The sequence below is a fragment of the Phyllobates terribilis genome, unplaced genomic scaffold (genome assembly GCF_046119375.1).
Source record: "Phyllobates terribilis strain yellow unplaced genomic scaffold, ASM4611937v1 Scaffold_2__4_contigs__length_985480577, whole genome shotgun sequence".
NCBI lineage: Eukaryota > Metazoa > Chordata > Amphibia > Anura > Dendrobatidae > Phyllobates > Phyllobates terribilis.
In genome coordinates this window covers 42,598,915-42,624,927 of record NW_027362762.1, presented here as the reverse complement: position 1 = coordinate 42,624,927, position 26,013 = coordinate 42,598,915, and the positions used below count along the sequence as shown (strand labels likewise).

Here is a 26,013-nt window from a genome sequence, read left to right as displayed (position 1 = left end):
TTTGCTATGTATGGCCTTTGGGTTTAATACTCTGTGGTTATTTTGCATGGACTGTTCTATAGTAAAGTTATGAATGAGGGAATGGAGAGATTTTCTTGTCTCCAGGACATTTATGGATCCTTCCTGGCACGGACCTGACACGTCTCCGCAGTGGAGCTGCATACAGTCCACTCCTACATGTGTTGAGTTTAGCTATTGACAGTTTCTGTGTAAGAAAGGGGAGGGGGGAAGTAAACTGCAGTCCAGGGACTTGTAGACTGGGAGGCTGCAGACCTTCATTGTACTGGGTCCTGAGAAGTCAGAGAAGCCCCTAAAGGAGGAACAATAAGGGGCACAGTCTGCAGGAGGTGCTGGTGCCCAGGGCTGGGATCACTCATCTGCATTTATATAGGGATCTGATTACATGTAATGACCTTGTCAGTTCTGAGCGGTGGAGATCTCCAGGACTTGACTTTGCTGCATCTGTCAGGATAATCCAGGATCCCCCCCCCGGCTCTAAGGTAAATGGGGGCTGGTCTGTACTTACTGCGCACTTACTGTACTTATGGGGCATTACACCTATTTATGTGACTGATTAGATAATTCATCAGATTTGCATCTATTTTATATAATATAATCATCTTTAAAAGGGGGGGTCTATATCAAGCTGAAGGTTGGAATTGTGACCTATTTTAATCCCAAATTTTACAGACATCCATCCAGAAAATTGAAGGTTTGTTACAATTGTATCCAGTCCAGTTTGGACTGTAGACTGACACATTTTATCTGCACTGATACATTGTAACAAAAACAAACTATCAGAACTATTTGGTAAAATTTGTGCTAGTAATGTGTTATTCCCAATATAAAAAAATTGCAACTGTCTCTTTTACCTATATAAATCCATGTGTTTCACAGCCGCGGATTGAATTTTTTCAGGCACAGAATTTCTGCAACACATTTTGTGCATCTGAACATAAAGTGACAAAAACTCCGTATTAAGATACATGAGGTCTGGACATGTTTCAATCCACTAACAGCAAGTAGAGATCTGCTAACCTCACTGTTAAAGATGAATGTCAGTGAAAGGGAAAGTTCTTGTTTATATCCATAAGGTTAATATCCAGAGATGATTGTTACATTTGCATCCATTCCAGGCAATATTTATAACAAAGAATAAACTGATAAAACTGATACTGATACAAAGTATCTGCAAAGACTAGAGATTTCTAAGCATCTGATGTGCTAAGTGCACAGAGAATTGTCTAGACTGGATACAATTTCACTTTGTCCTCTGCTGCAATCAGTATGAAGAGTTGAAATACAGAGTAAAGTTGGAGAATTATTATATGTTGATACAATTTTATTCACTGAATTCACGCATTTTAATGATTGTTATTTAAAGGGAATTCGTCATCATAAAATCACCTACTGTGTTAATCAGCTTTTTAAAAAACATATTTAAACAAATAGCGATGTTTCTTTTTACATATCACAATCTGTTTAAAAAAAAATAAAAATAAGAAATTTTGCAGTTCTCGCACCGCCGGAATAAAAGACATCTTTATTTCATCATCGCCACCGGAATGGACGCTGTCTGTTTCTATTGTTTGCTTTTACATTTCCAAGTGGGTTCTTGGTTATTGGAGACGTGCGTCCCATGCCGTGGGTTGCCAGCTACATCTTTTTTGGAGAGCAGTTCTTGCACCAGTCATTGAGCCCTTTTAGACTAACTTTCTGCTGTGCTAGGAGATATACAAGTGCAACAAACAGACTCCGAGCCTATGTGTTGTACTGAAGCATCTAATGATCGTGTGCAAAGCTCATTGCAAGGGAGGGAGGAAGGGTGAGGAGGTGAGCTGTGACATCACCTATTGTGAATGGTGGATCGTGTGTTATCTACTGTATATAGAGGTGTTATCAGCCATTGTACAGGAGGAGGAGGAGGTGAGCTGTGACATCACCTATTGTGAATGGTGGATCCTGTGTTATCTACTGTTTATAGAGGTGTTATCAGCCATTGTACAGGAGGAGGAGGAGGTGAGCTGTGACATCACCTATTGTGAATGGTGGATCCTGTGTTATCTACTGTATATAGAGGTGTTATCAGTCATTATACAGGAGGAGGAGGAGGTGAGCTGTGACATCACCTATTGTGAATGGTGGATCCTGTGTTATCTACTGTATATAGAGGTGTTATCAGTCATTGTACAGGAGGAGGAGGAGGAGGTGAGCTGTGACATCACCTATTGTGAATGGTGGATCCTGTGTTATTTACTGTATATAGAGGTATCAGTCATTGTACAGGAGGAGGAGGAGGGGAGCTGTGACATCACCTATTGTGAATGGTGGATCCTGTGTTATCTACTGTATATAAAGATGTTATCAGTCATTGTACAGGAGGAAGAGGAGGTGAGCTGTGATATCACCTATTGTGAATGGTGGATCCTGTGTTATCTACTGTATATAGAGGTGTTATCAGTCATTGTACAGGAGGAGGAGGAGGTGAGCTGTGATATCACCTATTGTGAATGGTGGATCCTGTGTTATCTACTGTATATAGAGGTATCAGTCATTGTACAGGAGGAGGAGGAGGGGAGCTGTGACATCACCTATTGTGAATGGTGGATCCTGTGTTATCTACTGTATATAGAGGTGTTATCAGTCATTGTACAGGGGGAGGAGGTAAGCTGTGACATCACCTATTGTGAATGGTAGATCATGTGTTATCTACTGTATATAGAGGTGTTATCAGTTATTGTACAGGAGGAGGAGGTGAGCTGTGACATCACCTATTGTGAATGGTGGATCATGTGTTATCTTCTGTATATAGAGGTGTTATCAGTCATTGTACAGGAGGAGGAGGTGAGCTGTGACATCACCTATTGTGAATGGTGGATCCTGTCTTATCTACTGTATATAGCGGTGTTATCAGTCATTGCACAGGAGGAGGAGGAGGTGAGCTGTGATATCAGCTATTGTGAATGGTGGATCCTGTGTTATCTACTGTATATAGAGGTGCTATCAGTCATTGTACAGGAGGAGGAGGTGAGCTGTGACATCACCTATTGTGAATGGTGGATCCTGTTTTATCTACTGTATATAGAGGTGTTATCAGTCATTGCACAGGAGGAGGAGGAGGTGAGCTGTGACATCACCTATTGTGAATGGTGGATCCTGTGTTATCTACTGTATGCAGAGGTGTTATTGTAACCCTGCCTCTGCTGATAAGGAAACTGCTGAAAACTCTTACTGAAGGAACAGGAAGGATGAGCCTAAAAAGGTCCTGTGGCCAGTGTGAAAATTGCAAGATTATTAATTTTGTTTTTCATTAATGATTATAATATAAAAAAAATGTTGCCAAAAAAATATATATATACATTTAATACAAAAACTTGATTTAAAGAAGAGATCATTGTCTAATTAAACATTCCCTTCAAGTATTATAACTATTACTTTAGTTATAGCAAGCACACATACATATATATATGCACACACACACAACACAGCGGGTGATTAACTGAATTTTTGGACATCTCTGGTGATTTCTTTGCCTGTGTGGATTAGATGGATTGTTACTGACATCTGGTGAGAGTTTCATGTCAATAGCACCTTCAGAAAAAGATTTACTTAGAAATTTGCTGACGTGTTCAATACTTATTTCACCCGCTAAATATATATATATATACACTGACCTTTTGGCATAGAATAAGGAGGAAGGATGTTGGCACGGGTGCTCCTGTGCTGGGTACCAGAGTATAGGTTTCAATAAGTAGAAAACTGTGAAATCTTTGCTCCAGCAGCTGATTAGGATAATTCCCATAATAACAAAGTATTGTGTAATCGTTAGTTCAGCAATTCCCTGATGATATATATATATACCTGTACTGTGACCGAACACTGCACCAGACACTCAGCTCTACAATGGGGGTCAGTTTCTGACATTGCAACGTTCAGCCATCACAATAATGGAGCTCAGTGACTTTTGTGTTGCATATTACTGCACCATTACTGCTGCGTATGAATACACCCTTAACGATCACCTCCCTAAAGTGCAGGCAGCAATATTTCTGGGTTGTGAAATCAGCTCATTATAAACCAGTGATGTCTTGTCAGTAAATATGAATTCACAATTTCAAGACTCCGAGTGTTTCAGTTTCCCCCCAGCTTTCTATGGATCATCTAGGAATTCACAATTCTAAACAATGCAGCTTTGTCTGCCCCCTATGTTACAGTTTCTGACCCAGCATCTACCAATGTAACAGCTACAAGTACTGAGTCGGGTTGTTAGTTAATATTTACGTACATTTAGAGGCGGCTCCTAAAAAAAAAAAATCCACTTATGATCGGCATTTAAAGAATTCCCATTTTGCTCCTGTTAATAAACAAATAGGCTCAATGTACGGCAGGTGGGTTATAAAGTTGGAAAAAGAAAAGTTAGAACGTTTGAAAAAGTGCAAAATAAAACAAACAATACACAATAAGATTCCGGTGGACCGTCTCCTGATAATCTGGAGTTCACCCGAACATGATCTGTTCGATGAGTTGCTAAAATTCCTCCCCTCCTCACTGAAGGCTCACGCTAAACTTAAAGGGTCTTCAAACTTTTGGGAACTCATCTTATGCAAAATGGATAATAAAAAAACTTTGCTTGATTTATAAAATCTCCTATCGTTATGTGTATACAGCTCCCGTGCAAACTTGTGTCGCTATGGTTACAGACTACAAACAATCCCCGTGTAGTCTGGTCCGGTAGTATTATGCTACTTGCCCCCATCTGCCTCAATAAGAGGAGGGAGTGCAGTAACACATGGCTGCAGGATCGGACTACACAGGGCTTCTTTGTAGTTTCTACCTATGGAGGCACAAAGATCTGCTGCATAGGAGCTGCGTACACAAAACGAGAAGTGATTTGTAATCAGGGCTATTTGCAGAGAAGCCTCTTTACAGCGAGGAGCTGCTTTTTGGTAATGGACCCTCTCTTGTACCCCTGTGTATATGGAGAATGGGGGGCGGGGGTGAGGTGAGATATACATGTTCCACAGAGCCACCTCTCCATTAAACCTCAAACTCTGGGGCTACTTTTTATTGCACATTTATACTGTACGTTGAAATATATTATTTACATTTTGATATTTTTTCCCATTGAAAAAAAAAAAAGCAAAAAAATCCCTACAAAAATCTCCCCCCAAAAAAAATGCTGCCATTCCATGTACAGTAACTTGTCACACACTGTCAGCGAGAAAAAAGCAAAACCACATAAACAATCACAAGGAAACTTCCACTTGTGGTTTTCTTTCTGATACGATTGAAGTCAATAGCAGGAAAAAGGCAACAGAAGCACAAGAGAAAAAAACACAATCATGAGCCAAAACCTTAGAAATTTGGGTGGATTTGCCTTAAAGGAAAAGCAAAATGAAAAAATGCATCAAAAATGTCACGTGTAAAGTACTGTACTGTCCCTTTAAATATCGACCTTTGTCTCCTTTGACTCAGGCCATGTTCACACGTTCAGTATTTGACATCAGTGTTTGTAAAACAAAACCAGGAGTGGGTGAGAAATGCAGAAGTGGTGACGGGTTTCTATTACACTTTTCCTCCGATTGTTCCTCTCCTGGTTTTGGTTTAAAAATACTGATGTAAAATACTGACCAAATACTGAACGTGTGAACGTGACCTAACAGGATAATTGTTATCCGGGATAGTAAAGCGAAGGGTTAATGTTACTACAGGTTCAATCTATCAGCAATGAGAATTATAATAAACACATTATAAATAGCAAAACCGAGCACTTGTGAGTGTCAGCAACAGCCTGGACAACTCTGATCCATGAGATCATATCCCCATCTCCTCACATAACCGGAAGATCAGCCGAGTCCACATCCAAGAGCAGGAACGGGGTCAGCTAATCCCGACACTGAACTATGTGTGTATGACAGACTGAATACACCCGTATAGTGTCAATAGTGGGCAGTATTATACCAATTATATTCTTGTACATAGGAGCAGTATTATAGTAGTTAGATTCTTGTACATAGGGAGCAGTATTATAGTAGTTATATTCTTGTACATAGTAGCAGTATTGTAGTAGTTATATTCGTGTATATAGGAGCAGTATTATAGTAGTTATATTCTTGTACATAGGAGCAGTATTATAGTAGTTATATTGTTGTACATAGGAGCAGTATTATAGTAGTTATATTGTTGTACATAGGGGCAGTATTATAGTAGTTATATTCTTATACATAGGGGGCAGTATTATAGTAGTTATATTCTTATACATAGGGGCAGTATTATAGTAGTTATATTCTTGTACATAAGGGCAGTATTATAGTAGTTATATTCTTGTACATAGGGGGCAGTATTATAGTAGTTATATTCTTGTACATAGGGGCAGCATTATAGTAGTTATATTCTTGTACATAGGGAGCAGTATTATAGTAGTTATATTCTTGTACATAGGAGCAGTATTATAGTAGTTATATTCTTGTACATAGGGGGCAGTATTATAGTAGTTATATTCTTGTACATAGGGAGCAGTATTATAGTAGTTATATTCTTGTACATAGGAGCAGTATTATAGTAGTTATATTCTTGTACATAGGAGCAGTATTATAGTAGTTATATTCTTGTACATAGGGGGCAGTATTATAGTAGTTATATTCTTGTACATAGGGAGCAGTATTATAGTAGTTATATTCTTGTACATAGGAACAGTATTATAGTAGATATATTCTTGTACATAGGGGGCAGTATTATAGTAGTTATATTCTTGTACAAAGGGGCAGTATTATAGTAGTTATATTCTTGTACATAGGGGGCAGAATTATAGTAGTTATATTCTTGTACATAGGAGCAGTATTATAGTAGTTATATTCTTGTACATAGGGGCAGTATTATAGTAGTTATATTCTTGAAAATAGGGGCAGTATTATAGTAGTTATATTCTTGTATATAGGAGCAGTATTATAGTAGTTATATTCTTGTACATAGGAGCAGTATTATAGTAGTTATATTCTTGTACATAGGGGCAGTATTATAGTAGTTATATTCTTGTACATAAGGGCAGTATTATAGTAGTTATATTCTTGTACAAAGAGGCAGTATTATAGTAGTTATATTCTTGTACATAGGGGCAGTATTATAGTAGTTATATTCTTGTACATAGGGGCAGTATTATAGTAGTTATATTCTTGTACATAGGAGCAGTATTATAGTAGTTATATTCTTGTACATAGGGGCAGTATTATAGTAGTTATATTCTTGTACATAGGGGGCAGTATTATAGTAGTTATATTCTTGTACATAGGGGGCAGTATTATAGTAGTTATATTCTTGTACATAGGGTGCAGTATTATAGTAGTTATATTCTTGTACATAGGAGCAGTATTATAGTAGTTATATTCTTGTACATAGGAGCAGTATTATAGTAGTTATATTCTTGTACATAGGAGCAGTATTATAGTAGTTATATTCTTGTATATAGAGGCAGTATTATAGTAGTTATATTCTTGTACATAGGGACAGTATTATAGTTGTTATATTCTTCTACATAGCAGTATTATAGTAGTTATATTCTTGTACATAGGGGGCAGTATTATAGTAGTTATATTCTTGTACATAGGAGCAGTATTATAGTAGTTATATTCTTGTACATAGGGGGCAGTATTATAGTAGTTATATTCTTGTACACAGGGGCAGTATTATAGTAGTTATATTCTTGTGCATAGGGGCAGTATTATAGTAGTTATATTCTTGTACATAGGAGCAGTATTATAGTAGTTATATTCTTGTACATAGGAGCAGTATTATAGTAGTTATATTCTTGTACATAGGGGCAGTATTATAGTAGTTATATTCTTGTACATAAGGGCAGTATTATAGTAGTTATATTCTTGTACAAAGAGGCAGTATTATAGTAGTTATATTCTTGTACATAGGGGCAGTATTATAGTAGTTATATTCTTGTACATAGGGGCAGTATTATAGTAGTTATATTCTTGTACATAGGAGCAGTATTATAGTAGTTATATTCTTGTACATAGGGGCAGTATTATAGTAGTTATATTCTTGTACATAGGGGGCAGTATTATAGTAGTTATATTCTTGTACATAGGGTCCAGTATTATAGTAGTTATATTCTTGTACATAGGAGCAGTATTATAGTAGTTATATTCTTGTACATAGGAGCAGTATTATAGTAGTTATATTCTTGTACATAGGAGCAGTATTATAGTAGTTATATTCTTGTATATAGAGGCAGTATTATAGTAGTTATATTCTTGTACATAGGGACAGTATTATAGTTGTTATATTCTTCTACATAGCAGTATTATAGTAGTTATATTCTTGTACATAGGGGGCAGTATTATAGTAGTTATATTCTTGTACATAGGAGCAGTATTATAGTAGTTATATTCTTGTACATAGGGGGCAGTATTATAGTAGTTATATTCTTGTACACAGGGGCAGTATTATAGTAGTTATATTCTTGTGCATAGGGGCAGTATTATAGTAGTTATATTCTTGCACATAGGAGCAGTATTATAGTAGTTATATTCTTGTACATAGGAGCAGTATTATAGTAGTTATATTCTTGTACATAGGAGCAGTATTATAGTAGTTATATTCTTGTACATAGGAGCAGTATTATAGTAGTTATATTCTTGTACATAGGAGCAGTATTATAGTAGTTATATTCTTGTATATAGAGGCAGTATTATAGTAGTTATATTCTTGTACATAGGGACAGTATTATAGTTGTTATATTCTTCTACATAGCAGTATTATAGTAGTTATATTCTTGTACATAGGGGGCAGTATTATAGTAGTTATATTCTTGTACATAGGAGCAGTATTATAGTAGTTATATTCTTGTACATAGGGGGCAGTATTATAGTAGTTATATTCTTGTACACAGGGGCAGTATTATAGTAGTTATATTCTTGTGCATAGGGGCAGTATTATAGTAGTTATATTCTTGTACACAGGGGGCAGTATTATAGTAGTTATATTCCTGTACATAGGGGGCAGTATTATAGTAGTTATATTCTTGTACACAGGTGGCAGTATTATAGTAGTTATATTCTTGTACATAGGGGGCAGTATTATAGTAGTTATATTCTTGTACATAGGGGCAGTATTATAGTAGTTATATTCTTGTACATAGGGGGCAGTATTATAGTAGTTATATTCTTGTACATAGGGGCAGTATTATAGTAGTTATATTCTTGTACACAGGTGGCAGTATTATAGTAGTTATATTCTTGTACATAGGGGCAGTATTATAGTAGTTATATTCTTGTACATAGGAGCAGTATTATAGTAGTTATATTCTTGTACATAGGAGCAGTATTATAGTAGTTATATTCTTGTACACAGGGGGCAGTATTATAGTAGTTATATTGTTGTACTTTGCGGTAGTACAACATTAAAGTCACTTGTGTTCAGAGCTGCCTTATTTTTGTTCTCATCCATTTGGACTGTGATTCGTGCTTTTCTTACTTTTACCCTCCTTCATCTGATTGTTTTTTACTTCTGAGAAGTTTCTCCTTGGCAGTAGGAGTCGTCAGGAATGAGGTTAAAGAGAAAATCGCTATTTAGGAAACGAGTAGAAGCGTGAAGAATAAATGCTTAAAGGGTTTTTCCCACGAACAAAAGTTCATTTTAATAATTGTCCGACCGTGTACGGAACGTACCACAGCTCCTGGGCAGGGGAGGAGGCAAAAGACAATACAGATGTTAGAGCAGGGGGATCGCAGAGGATTGATGTGCTACGTTCCGCACACGGTCAGACACAGCCAATTTTTAAAATGAACTTTTGATCGTGGGAAAACCCCTTTAATGTGTCAGGAGTGGGAATGTTCTGAAGAGCGACGTCTAATGATGGACATTACATCAATGTCTGTCTACCCTCCCTATGGAATAGACAGTAAATATACATTATTTAAATTTTGAGCATTTAAAGGGTGTGTATATTTTTGCAGTCTATTTGTTTCATTGCATCTAACATAAAAAGTAGACAACTGTACAAACAGTCCCTGATTTTTTCTTTTATGTACGCAGCTCCTATGCAGACCTATACATCTCCATGGTAACAGACTACAAAGAAACGCTAAGTAGTCAGATCCTCGTTTCTCTCTACTCTTTACTTTTTGATGTTCTTCGCACAGTGAAAGCAGATAGAACAGCAGCAGGATCAGATTCCACAGAAGTTGTTTTTAGTTTCCATAGTTCTGCATTGGAGCTGTTTACAGAAAACGGTAGTATATTTTTTCATCGTCATCATAGTTCCTCATCTTGTTTTTAATGCATTGGAACAATAAAAAAAATGGTTGCAAAACTGTACGCCGCCGTTCACAGATGTATGATAAAAACAATGTTGCCGGTCGCATGCATTCTCACAGCAGCACAGAGTATTTCAGGAGGCGAATGTATTGTTTTTGTGGTGATGATATGAGTGTCAGTAAGACTGCGTGTGACATAAGTCATATTACAGATTAAAAGATACTGGGAGACACTTAGCAGCACAGAGTATTTCAGGAGGAGGGTGTATGTCGTATGGTTTATTATCATAGAGAGGCATCCGGAGTGGAGTCATGTAAGGTGATGTTCACACGTCCAGTAATCATCCGTTAAAACAGATCCGGCAGCAATCCATTAGCAAAAAAAGTTGTGCAGACAACTTTTTTGTTCATTTTTAAAAAACTGATTTCAGCTGTTTTTTTTTAACATTGAAGTCTATGGACAAAACGAATCCGTTAAATAACTATCCATTTTCTTCCATTTGAAACGGATCCAGTATGCGAAAAACGGATCATTTACAAATGACAGAACAACAAATGGCTTATTAACGGATCCATTGTCCACAGACTTCAATGTTAAAAAAAATGGATCCAGCCGAAATCAGTTTTTTAACAACAGACAAAAAAGTTTTGTCTGCACAACTTTTTTGCCAACGGATTCCTGCTGGATCCATTATAACGGATGATTACTGGACATGTGGACATTGTCTTACCAGGCATTTCTCCTGCAGAGGCTCATTGTTTATGGGGTCATCAGTGATACATTGTTGCATTTCTCTTGCAGGGGCTCAATCTTTAGGGTTCATGGGGTCATCAGTGATACATTACATTGTTGTTTTTTGTTGCAGGGGCTCAATGTTCATGGGGTCATCAGTGATACATTGTTGCCTTTCCCCTGCATGGACTGAGTGTTTAGTGCTCATGGGGTCATCAGTAATACATTGTTGCATTTCCTTTGATTGGACTCAGTTTCTAGGGTCCATGGGGGTCATCAGTGATACATTGTTGCATTTTCCTTACATGGACTCTTTTTTTAGGGTTCATGGAGTCATCAGTGATACATTGTTGCATTTTTCTTGCAGGGGCTCAGTCTTTAGTATTCATGGAGCAGTCAGTGATACATTGTTGCATTTCCCCTGCATGGACACAGTTTTTAGGGTTCATGGAGCAGTCAGTGATACATTGTTGCATTTCCCCTGCATGGACACAGTTTTTAGGGTTCATGGAGCAGTCAGTGATGCATTGTTGCATTTCCCTTGCGTGGACTCAGTTTTTAGGGTTCATGGAGCAGTCCGTGATACATTGTTGCATTTCCCTTGCGTGGACTCAGTTTTTAGGGTTCATGGAGCAGTCAGTGATACATTGTTGCATTTCCCTTGCGTGGACTCAGTTTTTAGGGTTCATGGAGCAGTCCGTGATACATTGTTGCATTTCCCTTGCGTGGACTCAGTTTTGAGGGTCCATGAGGTCATCAGTGATACACTGTTACATTTCCCTCACAAGGGCTCAGTCTCTAGTGTTCATGGAGCGCTCAGTGATACATTGTTGCCTTTGATAAATATTAAGAAGGCAAACACCACAAATCACAGAAAAAGGTGCAGCCTTCGTTAAATAAGTAGAAAAAAAAATAAAACAATACTGGTGAGCAGGTGGAACACACTGATGTCCCCTGAGCTGTAGTCATACAACAGACCTACAAAAAGAGACAGGACCCGATTCATCTTTGCATTTCTGCCTTTTTTATTGCATTTTTTTTTGTTTTTTATTTGCTCCTTACTCTTCTTTTACTTTGCACCTTTTAAAAATTCTATTTTTATTTGTGTTCACCTATTATATTTTTTTCTATTCTCATCATTATGGCCGCTGTTTGAGGTTCCCAGTTTTTTCACCAATTGCGATTTTTTTTTCAAAAGTTGCTACATTTTTGCCCAAATGTTACTCTAGTCCAGTGTTTCCCAAACCCCATCCTCACGGCCCCCCACAGGTCATGTGTTCAGGATCTCCTTAGCATTGCCATCTCCTTGATGTATGCGGGATATTTTTGCTACAGTTTTTGCGCCATTTAGCAAAACTTGAGCCTTTTTTTTTTGCTCTAATAAGTTGTAAAACTGGATGACGACAAAAATAAATGGCATTTTTTTTCTTTATTTTGCATTTTATTTATGGACCGCTTGCATAATTTTCAAGACTCTGGCGCAAAAATAAAGTCAATGAATTCCACAAGATAAAGTAAGGGCTCTTTTTTTTCCTTACGAGCGCTATTTGTGTTTTTCATGGACAGCACTCGGCAGACACATGTCAGTGATTTTTCGCGGACTGAGAAGTCCGCAGAAACATGTCTGATTTGGATTTGAGGGTCGGATCGAATCAGCAACACAAGTCAATGGGTCGTTGAGAAAATTGGATGACATCTGAGTTCGGTCCGATTTTCACGAGAAAAACAGATGACATCAGACCAAACTCTGCTCAAAATCTGATCAGAATAATCAGTCCGTTTTTCTTGTACGTTGAAAAATCATACGTGTGAATGAGCCCCTAAAACAGGTTTAAACCCCCCCCCTATAAATGAAATGAAATCTGCATCCTCATCTCCAGTATCAGTGCCGCCTCTGACCATGAAGAAGCAGAGGTGCCCCATTATTCGGTATCACCACTTGTCACTATACAGGTTACTGTGCCACCAGCAGCATTCATTGTATCAAGTGCATTCCGTTCTAGGTGACGTTAACGAGGATTATTACAATCCATAGTAACCGGATTCTAATCCCCGAATGACAAAACCCCGATTGTTCTGCAGTGGAGATTGGGGAAGGCAGAAACCCTCAGCACATGAGGTCATTAATGGCCAAAAGTGACAGGGTCGTCTCCCAGAGCACGGAGTACATAATAACTCACGGGGGGCTTATTACATCCCACTGTGCGCAGATCCCGGGGTTCAGGTCATGCATTAATCCTTACGGGGTAACCAGAGGCATTAAATCTGCAAAAGAATACTCCAAATCCTTGGGATACTCTTAGCCCTTCCCGTGCCATAACTAGAGTGTGATCGGTCCCGGTGCAAAATTTGGACCTGAGCCCCCTCCCCACATGTTGGTCAGATGTATGGACCCTTGTAGCTTTCGAAATCCTATAAGGACATACGAGTTGTACCGCCTCCCCCATTATGTAGTAATGTCCCCCATCTTTGGCTCCTTTCTGGGTATATATGTCCCCCATCCTGGTATATATGCACCTTCCTATACATGACGCAGCATTTAAAGGGGAGCGTCCCTTTTTTGCCAACACTTTATAACCTATCACCGGCTGTAACTACTTGTCATGTTGAGTCACTTTGTAAATATTTTGTTTTTCTTATCTCGTATCGATCTTGAGTTACATCCTGTCTGAAGCTGACCATACACAGACAAATAGACTTTCCCATAAATGTGCCCTTGTGGCTTGGCGAGAGTGACCGAGCGGCTGGCAGACATTTCTGGCATTACTTATCTGAAAGAAAACCAATAATTAGAGGAGATGAAGGGGCCCCAATCACTGGTACTCATCATCATCGATTTAGCCACATTCTAGTCCCTGCCAGAGCAGCATTCATAATTCTGCTGACTTCTCAGTTTTTGTTTTAGTGCAGATTTAGGAATACAAAAAAGGAAGTAACCCAAGCTGCAAGATTTGGAAACCAGCTGCAAACAGCATGTGAGCTTTCCAAACAAGACACAGGTCACAGCACTGTCTGTGCTGGAAGCAGAACACAGATTGGACCGGCGAGAGCTGCAGTCTAAAGCATGGTGGACGGGCAGACAAGCAGAAGGAATAGCTGCTGAGACCGCTGGTGGATTGCCAACAGACAATGCAGCCAAGCAGGAGTGACTAGTTATGGCTGTGCTCCAATGGAGAAGAACTGTAGTGTAAAGCATGGGGAGAGACAGAACAGCAGCCTCAGACTCTAAAGTGACTACAATAGGAAAGGCTGCTTAGTTAGAATCCCTGATCAGAGATGTGTTTTATTTTATGGAGAAGAGCTGCAGTGAAAAGCATGGTGGACAATGTAAAAATGAATCTGAGCCATTGATATGATAGGAGGTGGATTTTAGGTTAAAGTAAATTCCAACAGGCAATGCAACAGCGCTCCCTAATGGATCAGAGCTGCAGTGCACGGAAAAGGACATGAAAGTCTGGGCCTGGGATAGATAGTGCAGCTAGGCTGGAATCACTGATCATGGCTATGTTGTATAGAGCAGAGCTGCAGTGCAAAGCATAGGGTAATGGAGAATGGCAACATTAACCTGTAAAACAAGCATTATAGCTGATGCTTATGGATCAGAGCTGCAGTATAAAGCATAGTGTAATGGAGAATGGCAACATTAACCTGTGAAGCACTGTAGCTGATTCTTATGGATCAGAGCTGCCGTATAAGGCATAGCCAGGGACACAGAGGCTGCCCGAGCCTGTGATGGAACTAAAGGTGAACGCCAGCTTAGTCTGGAGTTACTGATTGTGCTAATAGAGGAGAGATGCAGTGTAAAGTATGGTGTAAGGCAGAGCAGCGATATGAACCCAAAGCATCAAATATTGATTTCAGTCTATCATAATCTTCAACAAGACAATGCAGATGTATTCACAGATCTTAGCTGTGCATTATTGGAGAAGAGCTGCAGTGCAAAGCAAGGAACAGAAAAGCTGCTGATGGGAGCGGTGGTAGATTTTAGACCTCTGCAGACCCCAATACATAATGTTGCTAAGCTGGAGTCACCGATCAGAGCATTGTTTTAATAGATCAAAGCTGAACAGCTCCATGCTCAGACTTATCGAGGTTTATGCTGTGCTGTCACTTTAAGAGGTCCATTCCAAAAAGTTACGTTCCAGGATCAATATATTTTAATATATGTATCTCTGCCAGTCTGGTTAATCGACCCCATGATTTATTCAGGAGCGCAGGGGGTAACGGGGAGCCTGCTCTTATCCCAGATCCAGAAATCTCTTCCAGGAACGCTGGCGCCGATCAGCGAGTTCAGTGATGTAACAAAGTGGCACCAAGAAATGTCTGATGGCTGCAGCTGCACCGCATACAGCCCAGCGAGGGGCCGCACTGTGACTTGTATGGGAATAACAAGACCATCTGTTACTAACGGGGACATTTATGTCTGTGCACAGTTGCTGCAATATCCCTTTCTCATTCTTTACACTGCAGCACTGCTTGTTCAGATTGGCTGCTTTGTATAAATCCACTATATGGAAGTAAAGTTCATCAGCGGAGACTGAGAAAGTGAGAAATTTACATCATCCCTCATCAAAGGCTCACACTGCTACGCGGTCCCTCCGTCATGCTTTACACTGCAGCTTGGATCCTAGTCTACAGTCAAACCAGAGGCTTACGTTCTCTTAGATTATTGTATTACTTAGAAATACTGACCGAATACTGACCAAATACTGATAGTGGGGCCGTGGCCAAAGAATTGCTTTATTTTTCCAGTAGTATAAAAGACAGAAAAAATGGATGAACACAACAGCACAAAAATTAAAAAGACAGAAAAGAAATATCCGCTGCGCTCCCAGGCAACATGTGTCAGACCTGCATGATCCTCTGTCAAGCCTTGTCAAAGGACCGTGCAGGTCTGACACATGTTGCCTGGGAGCGCAGCGGATATTTCTTTTCTGTCTTTTTAATTTTTGTGCTGTTGTGTTCATCCATTTTTTCTGTCTTTTATACTACTGGATCAATAATGCAATTATTTTAACAAGATGTGAGTGCCGCCTATCATTTGGACTTTTACCCCAAATTATGGTATCAATACATTATTTCCTATTTTTGTGTCAGCAGAGTACCCCTTATTTTTACTTTCAACAGAACTCCACTTGCTAATAGTGTCTTCTGAGTACGCCTAATTAATAGTGTCAGCACAGTGTCCCTGATTTATAGTATCAACAGTGTGTGGTCCATTTATAGTGTCAGAAGTGCCCCCCATTTATGGTGTCAGCAGAGAGCCCCCCCCCATTTACAGTGGGTACGAAAAGTATTCAGACCCCTTAACATGTTTCACTCTTTGTTTCATTGCAGCCATTTGGTAAATTCTAAAAAGTTCATTTTTTTCTCATTAAAGTCCACTCTGCACCCCATCTTCACTGAAAAAAGACAGAAATGTAGAAATTTTTGCAAATTTATTAAAAAAGAAAAACTGAAATATCCCATGGTCATAAGTATTCAGACCCTTTGCTCAGTATTGAGTAGAAGCCCCCTTTTGAGCTAGTACAGCCATGAATCTTCTTGGGAATGATGCATCAAGTTTTTCACACCTGGATTTGGGGATCCTCGGCCATTCTTCCTTGCAGATGATCTCCAGTTCCGTCAGGTTGGATGGTGAACGTTGGTGGGCTGCTATTTTCTGGTCTCTCCAGAGATGCTCAATTGGGTTTAGGTCAGGGCTCTGGCTGGGCCAGTCAAGAATTGTCACAGAGTTGTTCTGAAGCCACTCCTTTGTCATTTTAGCTGTGTGCTTAGGGTCATTGTTTTGTTGGAAGGTGAACCTTCGGCCAAGTCTGAGGTCCAGAGCACTCTGGAAGAGGTTTTCATCCAGGATATCTCTGTACTTGGCCGCATTCATGTTTCCTTCAATTGCAACCAGTCGTCCTGTCCCTGCAGCTGAAAAACACCCCCATAGCATGATGCTGCCACCACCATGTTTCACTGTTGGGATTGTATTGGGCAGGTGATGAGCAGTGCCTGGTTTTCTCCACACATACCGCTTAGAATTATCACCAAAAAGTTCTATCTTCGTCTCATCAGACCAGAGAATCTCATTTCTCATAGTCTTGGAGTCCTTCATGTGTTTTTGAGCAAACTCTATGCGGGCTTTTATATGTCTTACACTGAGGAGAGGCTTCCGTCGGGCCACTCTGCCATATAGGCCCGACTGGTGGAGGGCTGCAGTGATAGTTGACTTTGTGGAACTTTCTCCCATCTCCCTACTGCATCTCTGGAGCTCAGCCACAGTGATCTTGGGGTTCTTCTTTACCTCTCTCACCAAGGCTCTTCTCCCACGATTGCTCAGGTTGGCTGGACGTCCAGGTCTAGGAAGACTTCTGGTGGTCCCAAACTTCTTCCATTTAAGGATTATAGAGGCCAGTGTGCCCTTAGGAACCTTGAGTAATGCAGAAATTCTTTTGTAACCTTGGCCAGATCTGTGCCTTGCCACAATTCTGTCTCTGAGCTCCTTGGGCCGTTCCTTTGAGCTCATGATTCTCATTTGGTCTGACATGCACTGTGAGCTGTGAGGTCTTATATAGACAGGTGTGTGCCTTTCCAAATCAAGTCCTATCAGCTTAATTAGGCACAGCTGGACTCCAATGAAGGAGTAAAACCATCTCAAGGAGGATCACAAGGAAATGGACAGCATGTGACTTAAATATGAGTGTCTGAGCAAAGGGTCTGAATACTTATAACCATGTGATATTTCAGTTTTTCCTTTTTAATAAATTTGCGAAAATTTCTACATTTCAGTCAAGATGGGGTGCAGAGTGTACTTTAATGAGAAAAAAAAATGAACTTTTTAGAATTTACCAAATGGCTGCAATGAAACAAAGAGTGAAAAATGTAAAAGGGTCTGAATACTTTCCGTACCCACTGTATATGAGCAGAGTATCCCACCAGCTATAGTGTCAGCCGACTGCCTCCCACTAATGATGTCAATTGAGTGAACACTATAAATATTAGGCAGCGAAAACAAGAAAACCTGAGTGTCACAGAGTTTTCCCAGTGTTGAGCTTAGTTTGTTCAGTTGTTTAAATCTTCAGGCAAAATTGTTTTGTGTTGATTTTAGTATTTCCTTTATTTTCTGCAATCATTAATATTACTTGTGGTTCCCGTCATCTCCTGATTGCGCGGTCTTACGATGTGGTATATAGACAGTGCACTATGTAACTCTCAGTCTGTTGCTACCCCAAAGATCAGCCCATTCCTCTGCTGAAATACTCTGTGCTGTAGGAAGATCCTAATGCTTCTACTATGTGACTTTTATTTTGTGACCTCCCACAAGAACAGCACACTCCACTCCTAAAATACTCTGTGCTGCTGTGGGTCCCTGCTGTGTCCAACATGTGATTGTCAATCTGTGATCTCCCAGAAGATCACCGCACTCCTCTCCTGAAACACTCTGTGCTGCTGGATATCATGTTAATTCCACAAAGAATACAAAGTATGTTAGAAAGTTACAGAACTCGTTAGTATTATAGATTTATTATACCGTCAACTACTTTCTACTTTTCTAAGAGACAGGAAAGTAAAAAAAAAGTACTGTATGGTAGGTTACAACTTTAAAGAGATCACGAAAGGAGAGGAACGAAATGTACTGGAAGATACCAATACATAAATACAATAATTATTGAAGTATGTTTGAAAAACACTAAAAAAATGCCATGAATGGAGATAAAGTCATGAAAAAGGAGAAACTCAAAAAATAGTAATTCATATATGAAAAAAATATGCTAACAAAAACCAAAAACACCACAGTATCCATAAATACAAATTATGCATAAATAGAAGAAGAATTGCTACTGCGCAACGTAGAGTACACAGGAGCTCTGTATATACTGTACAGGTAATACAGTGATCACCAGTGACATTATACACAGGAGCTATGTATATAGTGCACAGGTAATACAAGGATCACCAGTGACAATATACACAGGAGCGCTGTATATAGTGTACAAGTAATACAGTGATCACCAGTGACATTATACACAGGAGCTATGTATATAGTGTACAAGTAATACAGTGATCACCAGTGACATTATACACAGAAGCTCTATATATAGTGTCAGTGTACAGGTAATACAGCGATCACCAGTGACATTATACACAGGAGCTCTGTATATAGTGTACAGGTAATACAAGGATCACCAGTGACAATATACACAGGAGCTCTGTATATAGTGTAGAGGTAATACAGTGATCACCAGTGACATGCACAGGAGCTCTGTATATAGTGTACAGGTAATACAGTGATCATCAGTGACATTATACACAGGAGCTATGTATATAGTGTACAAGTAATACAGTGATCACCAGTGACATTATGCACAGGAGCTCTGTATATAGTGTCAGTGTACAGGTAATACAGTGATCACCAGTGACATCATACACAGGAGCTCTGTATATAGTGTACAGGTAATACAGAGATCACCAGTGACATTATGCACAGGAGCTCTGTATATAGTGTACAGGTAATACAGTGATCACCAGTGACAATATACACAGGAGCTCTGTATATAGTGTACAGGTAATACAGTGATCACCAGTGACATTATACACAGGAGCTCTGTATATAGTGTCAATGTACAGGTAATACAGCGATCACCAGTGACATTATACACAGGAGCTCTGTATATAGTGTACAGGTAATACAGTGATCACCAGTGACATTATACACAGGAGCTCTGTATATAGTGTCAGTGTACAGGTAATACAGGGATCACCAATGACATTATACACAGGAGCTCTGTATATAGTCTACAGGTAATACAGTGATCACCAATGACATTATACACAGGAGCTCTGTATATAGTGTCAGTGTACAGGTAATACAGGGATCACCAATGACATTATACACAGGAGCTCTGTATATAGTCTACAGGTAATACAGTGATCACCAATGACATTATACACAGGAGCTCTGTATATAGTGTACAGGTAATACAGTGATCACCAGTGACATTATACACAGGAGCTCTGTATATAGTGTCAGGGTACAGGTAATACAGGGATCACCAGTGATATTATTCACAGGAGCTCTGCATATAGTGTATAGTGTACAGGTAATACAGAGATCACCAGTGACATTATACACAGGAGCTCTGTATATAGTGTACAGGTAATACAGCAATCACCAGTGACATTATACACAGGAGCTCTGTATATAGTGTACAGGTATTACAGAGATCACCAGTGACATTATACACAGGAGCTCTGTATATAGTGTACAGGTAATACAGTGATCATCAGTGACATTATACACAGGAGCTATGTATATAGTGTACAAGTAATACAGTGATCACCAGTGACATTATGCACAGGAGCTCTGTATATAGTGTCAGTGTACAGGTAATACAGTGATCACCAGTGACATCATACACAGGAGCTCTGTATATAGTGTACAGGTAATACAGAGATCACCAGTGACATTATGCATAGGAGCTCTGTATATAGTGTACAGGTAATACAGTGATCACCAGTGACAATATACACAGGAGCTCTGTATATAGTGTACAGGTAATACAGTGATCACCAGTGACATTATACACAGGAGCTCTGTATATAGTGTCAATGTACAGGTAATACAGCGATCACCAGTGACATTATACACAGGAGCTCTGTATATAGTGTACAGGTAATACAGTGATCACCAGTGACATTATACACAGGAGCTCTGTATATAGTGTCAGTGTACAGGTAATACAGGGATCACCAATGACATTATACACAGGAGCTCTGTATATAGTCTACAGGTAATACAGTGATCACCAATGACATTATACACAGGAGCTCTGTATATAGTGTCAGTGTACAGGTAATACAGGGATCACCAATGACATTATACACAGGAGCTCTGTATATAGTCTACAGGTAATACAGTGATCACCAATGACATTATACACAGGAGCTCTGTATATAGTGTACAGGTAATACAGTGATCACCAGTGACATTATACACAGGAGCTCTGTATATAGTGTCAGGGTACAGGTAATACAGGGATCACCAGTGATATTATTCACAGGAGCTCTGCATATAGTGTATAGTGTACAGGTAATACAGAGATCACCAGTGACATTATACACAGGAGCTCTGTATATAGTGTACAGGTAATACAGCAATCACCAGTGACATTATACACAGGAGCTCTGTATATAGTGTACAGGTATTACAGAGCTCACCAGTGACATTATACACAGGAGCTCTGTATATAGTGTACAGGTAATACGGAGATCACCAGTGACATTATACACAGGAGCTCTGTATATAGTGTACAGGTAATACAGAGATCACCAGTGACATTATACACAGGAGCTCTGTATATAGTGTACAGGTAATACAGGGATCACCAGTGATATTATACACAGGAGCTCTGTATATAGTGTACAGGTAATACAGAGATCACCAGTGACATTATACACAGGAGCTCTGTATATAGTGTCAGTGTACAGGTAATACAGTGATCACCAGTGACATTATGCACAGGAGCTCTGTATATAGTGTATAGTGTACAGGTAATACAGTGATCACCAGTGACATTATACACAGGAGCTCTGTATATAGTGTGCAGGTAATACAGTGATCACCAGTGACATTATACACAGGAGCTCTGTATATAGTGTACAGGTAATACAGTGATCATCACTGACATACACAAGAGCTCTCTATATAGTGTAGGCGCGGACACAGACTGTAGTGGGCCCCTGTGCAAGAATTTTTGGGGGGCCCCCCCCCCTGCCCTTCATAGGGGGCATGAAGGCCCCCCCCCCGTGCATCTCTCATCCCCCCGTGCATCTCTGATTCCCCCCACTCCTAGTTAATTAATTGTATTTAAAAAAATAAAACTTGTTATACTTAGCCCCAGGGCCGGCTACAGGTTTTTGTGGGTCCTGGGCGACAGAGTTTCAGTGGGCCCCTTTAACACATACCATGATTCATTATGCACAGATACCACAGAGAAATATATATATATAATACAAGGCCAAGGATTTCATTTACTACATTACATGAGCGATATCTATTGTAAATTCTACAATAGCTCAGAAACCGGCGAATCCTCACAGCGCACAGTGCAGACCGGACAGTTTAGTCCTCCATGCAGTATTATGGGCACCATATAATGCTCCATACAGGATACTGACCCCCTTAAAATGCTCCATACAGGATACTGGTCCCCATATAATGCTCCATACAGGATACTGGTCCCAATATAACGCTCCATACAGGATACTGGTCCCCATATAACACTGCATACAGAATACTGGCCCTCATATAACGCTCCATACAGAATACTGTCCCCCATATAACGCTCCATACAGAATACTGACCTCCATATAACGCTCCATACAGAATATTGGCCCCCATATAACGCTCCATGCAGGCTGTTCCCCCATCATAATGCCCCATTACACGAGCGATATCTATTGTAAATTCTACAATAGCTCAGAAACCGGCGAATCCTCACAGCGCACAGTGCAGACCGGACAGTATAGTCCTCCATACAGTATTATGGGCACCATATAATGCTCCATACAGGATACTGACCCCCTTAAAATGCTCCATACAGGATACTGGTCCCCATATAATGCTCCATACAGGATACTGGTCCCAATATAACGCTCCATACAGGATACTGGTCCCCATATAACACTGCATACAGAATACTGGCCCCCATATAACGCTCCATACAGAATACTGACCCCCATATAACACTCCATACAGAATATTGGCCCCCATGCAACGCTCCATGCAGGCTGTTCCCCCCTTATAATGCCCCATGCAGGATGACACCCCCCTTTTAATGCCCTATGCAGGATGTCACCTCTACCCCCCATAAAATGCCCCATGCATGATGTCACCTCTCCCCCCCATATAATGCCCCTTGCAGGATGTCACTTCCACCCTTTTCAATGCCCCATGCAGTATGTCAGACCACCCCCTCCCTTATAATGCCCCATGCAGGAGGTCACACCCCCCCTCCTTATAATGCCCCATGCAGTATGTCACACACCCACCCTCCTTATAATGCCCCATGCAGGATGTCAATTCCCCCCTCCCCCTCTTATAATGCCCCATGCAGGATGTCACACCCCCTCCCTTATAATGCCCCATGCAGGATGTCACGCCCCCCCTCCCTTATAATGCCCCATGTAGAATGTCACTTCCCCCCTTTCCTATCTTATAATGCCCCATGCAGGATGTCACTTCCCACCTTCCCCTCTTATAATGCCCCATGCAGGATGTCACACTCCCCCCACCCCCATATAATGCCCCATGCAGGATGTCAATTCCCCCCTCCCCCTCTTATAATGCCCCATGCAGGATGTCACTTCCCCCTTTCCCCTCTTAAATGCCCCATGCAGGATGTCACCCCCCCACCCCCATATAATGCCCCCATGTGGGATGTCAATTCCCCCCTCCCCCTCTTATAATGCCCCATGCAGGATGTCAATTCCCCCCTCCCCCTCTTATAATGCCCCATGCAGGATGTCACACCCCCTCCCTTATAATGCCCCATGCAGGACGTCACTTCTCCCCTTCCCCTCTTATAATGCCCGATGCAGTATGTCACACACCCCCATATAATTCCCCATGCAGTATGTCACCCCCCCATATAATGCTCCATGCAGGATGTCACACCCCCCTCCCTTATAATGCCCCATGCAGGATGTCACACACCCCTCCCTTATAATGCCCCATGCAGGATGTCAGCTCTTCCCCCATATAATGCCCCATGCAGGATGTCACCCCCCCCAAATAATGCCCCATGCAGGATGTCACCCCCCCCATATAATGCCCCATGCAGGATGTCACACCCATTCTTCCCCACCATATAATGCCCCATGACCCCATACATAAAAAAAAATAATCAAAAAAAAAAAAATCAAATACTCACCTCACATCTAACCTGATGCTGATCCGGACTCCAGCATCGCCCGCGTCTTCCCGCTCTGCGCTGTGACAGCTCAGGAGAGATCGCGTGCGGTTTAAACATATCACCGCGCCCTCTGACCTGAGATGTCACAGTCAGAGGACGCGGAAGACCCTGCGGAGGCACGGGGAGGGGTAAGTATTGTGCCAGCGCCATCACATGACCGGATGTGTACAGGTAATACCTGTGTATAGTGTACAGGTAATACCGTGATCACCAGTGACATTATACACAGGAGCTCTGTGTATAGTGTACAGTTAATACAGTGATCACCAGTGACATTATACACAGGAGCTCTGTATATAATGTACAGGTAATACAGTGATCACCAGTAACATTATACACAGGAGCTCTGTACACAGTATATAGTGTCAGTGTACAGATAACACACTGACTCACCAGTGATGTCATTTTCGCTTTTCTCCTTGATCCAGCAGAGACCGCCATCACTTCTTCCAGCCAGGACTCATCTCTGCATAAAATAACACAGTTATCTAGAGCACATTCCCCAACTTCTACATTACAAAGCTGAATACAGACGTGCACCCATCATTAATACATATATATGTATATATATATATATATATATATATATATATATATATACAGTACAGACCAAACGTTTGGACACACCTTCTCATTTAAAGATTTTTCTGTATTTTCATGACTATGAAAATTGTACATTCACACTGAAGGCATCAAAACTATGAATTAACACATGTGGAATTATATACTTAACAAAAAAGTGTGAAACAAGTGAAAATATGTCTTATATTCTAGGTTCTTCAAAGTAGCCACCTTTTGCTTTGATGACTGCTTTGCACACTCTTGGCATTCTCTTGATGAGCTTCAAGAGGTAGTCACCGGAAATGGTCTTCCAACAATCTTGAAGGAGTTCCCAGAGATGCTTAGCACTTGTTGGCCCTTTTGCCTTCACTCTGCGGTCCAGCTCACCCCAAACCATCTCGATTGAGTTCAGGTCTGGTGACTGTGGAGGCCAGGTCATCTGGCGTAGCCCCCCATCACTCTCCTTCTTGGTCAAATAGCCCTTACACAGCCTGGAGGTGTGTTTGGGGTCATTGTCCTGTTGAAAAATAAATGATGGTCCAACTAAACGCAAACCGGATGGAATAGCATGCCACAGCAAGATGCTGTGGTAGCCATGCTGGTTCAGTATGCCTTCAATTTTGAATAAATCCCCAACAGTGTCACCAGCAAAGCCCCCCCACACCATCACACCTCCTCCTCCATGCTTCACGATGGGAACCAGGCATGTAGAGTCCATCCGTTCACCTTTTCTGCGTCGCACAAAGACACGGTGGTTGGAACTCAAATTTGGACTCATCAGACCAAAGCACAGATTTCCACTGGTCTAATGTCCATTCCTTGTGTTCTTTAGCCCAAACAAGTCTCTTCTGCTTGTTGCCTGTCCTTAGCAGTGGTTTCCTAGCAGCTATTTTACCATGAAGGCCTGCTGCACAAAGTCTCCTCTTAACAGTCGTTGTAGAGATGTGTCTGCTGCTAGAACTCTGTGTGGCATTGACCTGGTCTCTAATCTGAGCTGCTGATAACCTGCGATTTCTGAGGTTGGTGACTCGGATAAACTTATCCTCAGAAGCAGAGTTGACTCTTGGTCTTCCTTTCCTGGGGCGGTCCTCATGTGAGCCAGTTTCTTTGTAGCGCTTGATGGTTTTTGCAACTGCGCTTGGGGACACTTTCAACGTTTTCCAAATTTTTCGCACTGACTGACCTTCATTTCTTAAAGTAATGATGGCCACTCGTTTTTCTTTACTTAGCTGCTTTTTTCTTGTCATAATACAAATTCTAACAGTCTATTCAGTAGGACTATCAGCTGTGTATCCACCAGACTTCTGCACAACACAACTGATGGTCCCAACCCCATTTTTTAAGGCAAGAAATCCCACTTATTAAACCTGACAGGGCACACCTGTGAAGTGAAAACCATATCCGGTGACTACCTCTTGAAGCTCATCAAGAGAATGCCAAGAGTGTGCAAAGCAGTCATCAAAGCAAAAGGTGGCTACTTTGAAGAACCTAG

At 40.6% G+C, this 26,013-nt stretch overlaps 1 protein-coding gene across 2 annotated transcripts in view; it reads left to right on the top strand.

Annotated features, from left to right (window-relative positions):
- Window positions 1-211: 211 nt before the first annotated feature.
- Window positions 212-26,013, top strand: part of P2RY6 (pyrimidinergic receptor P2Y6) — a 142,399-nt gene continuing 116,597 nt past the window's right edge. Inside the window, exons 1-2 of one of the 2 annotated variants that reach the window (XM_073661288.1) lie at window positions 212-500; window positions 919-991. The gene's annotated coding sequence lies outside the window, so the exon portion shown is untranslated. The remainder of the gene's footprint in view (window positions 501-918; window positions 992-26,013) is intronic. The other variant, XM_073661287.1, reaches the window with a different exon arrangement.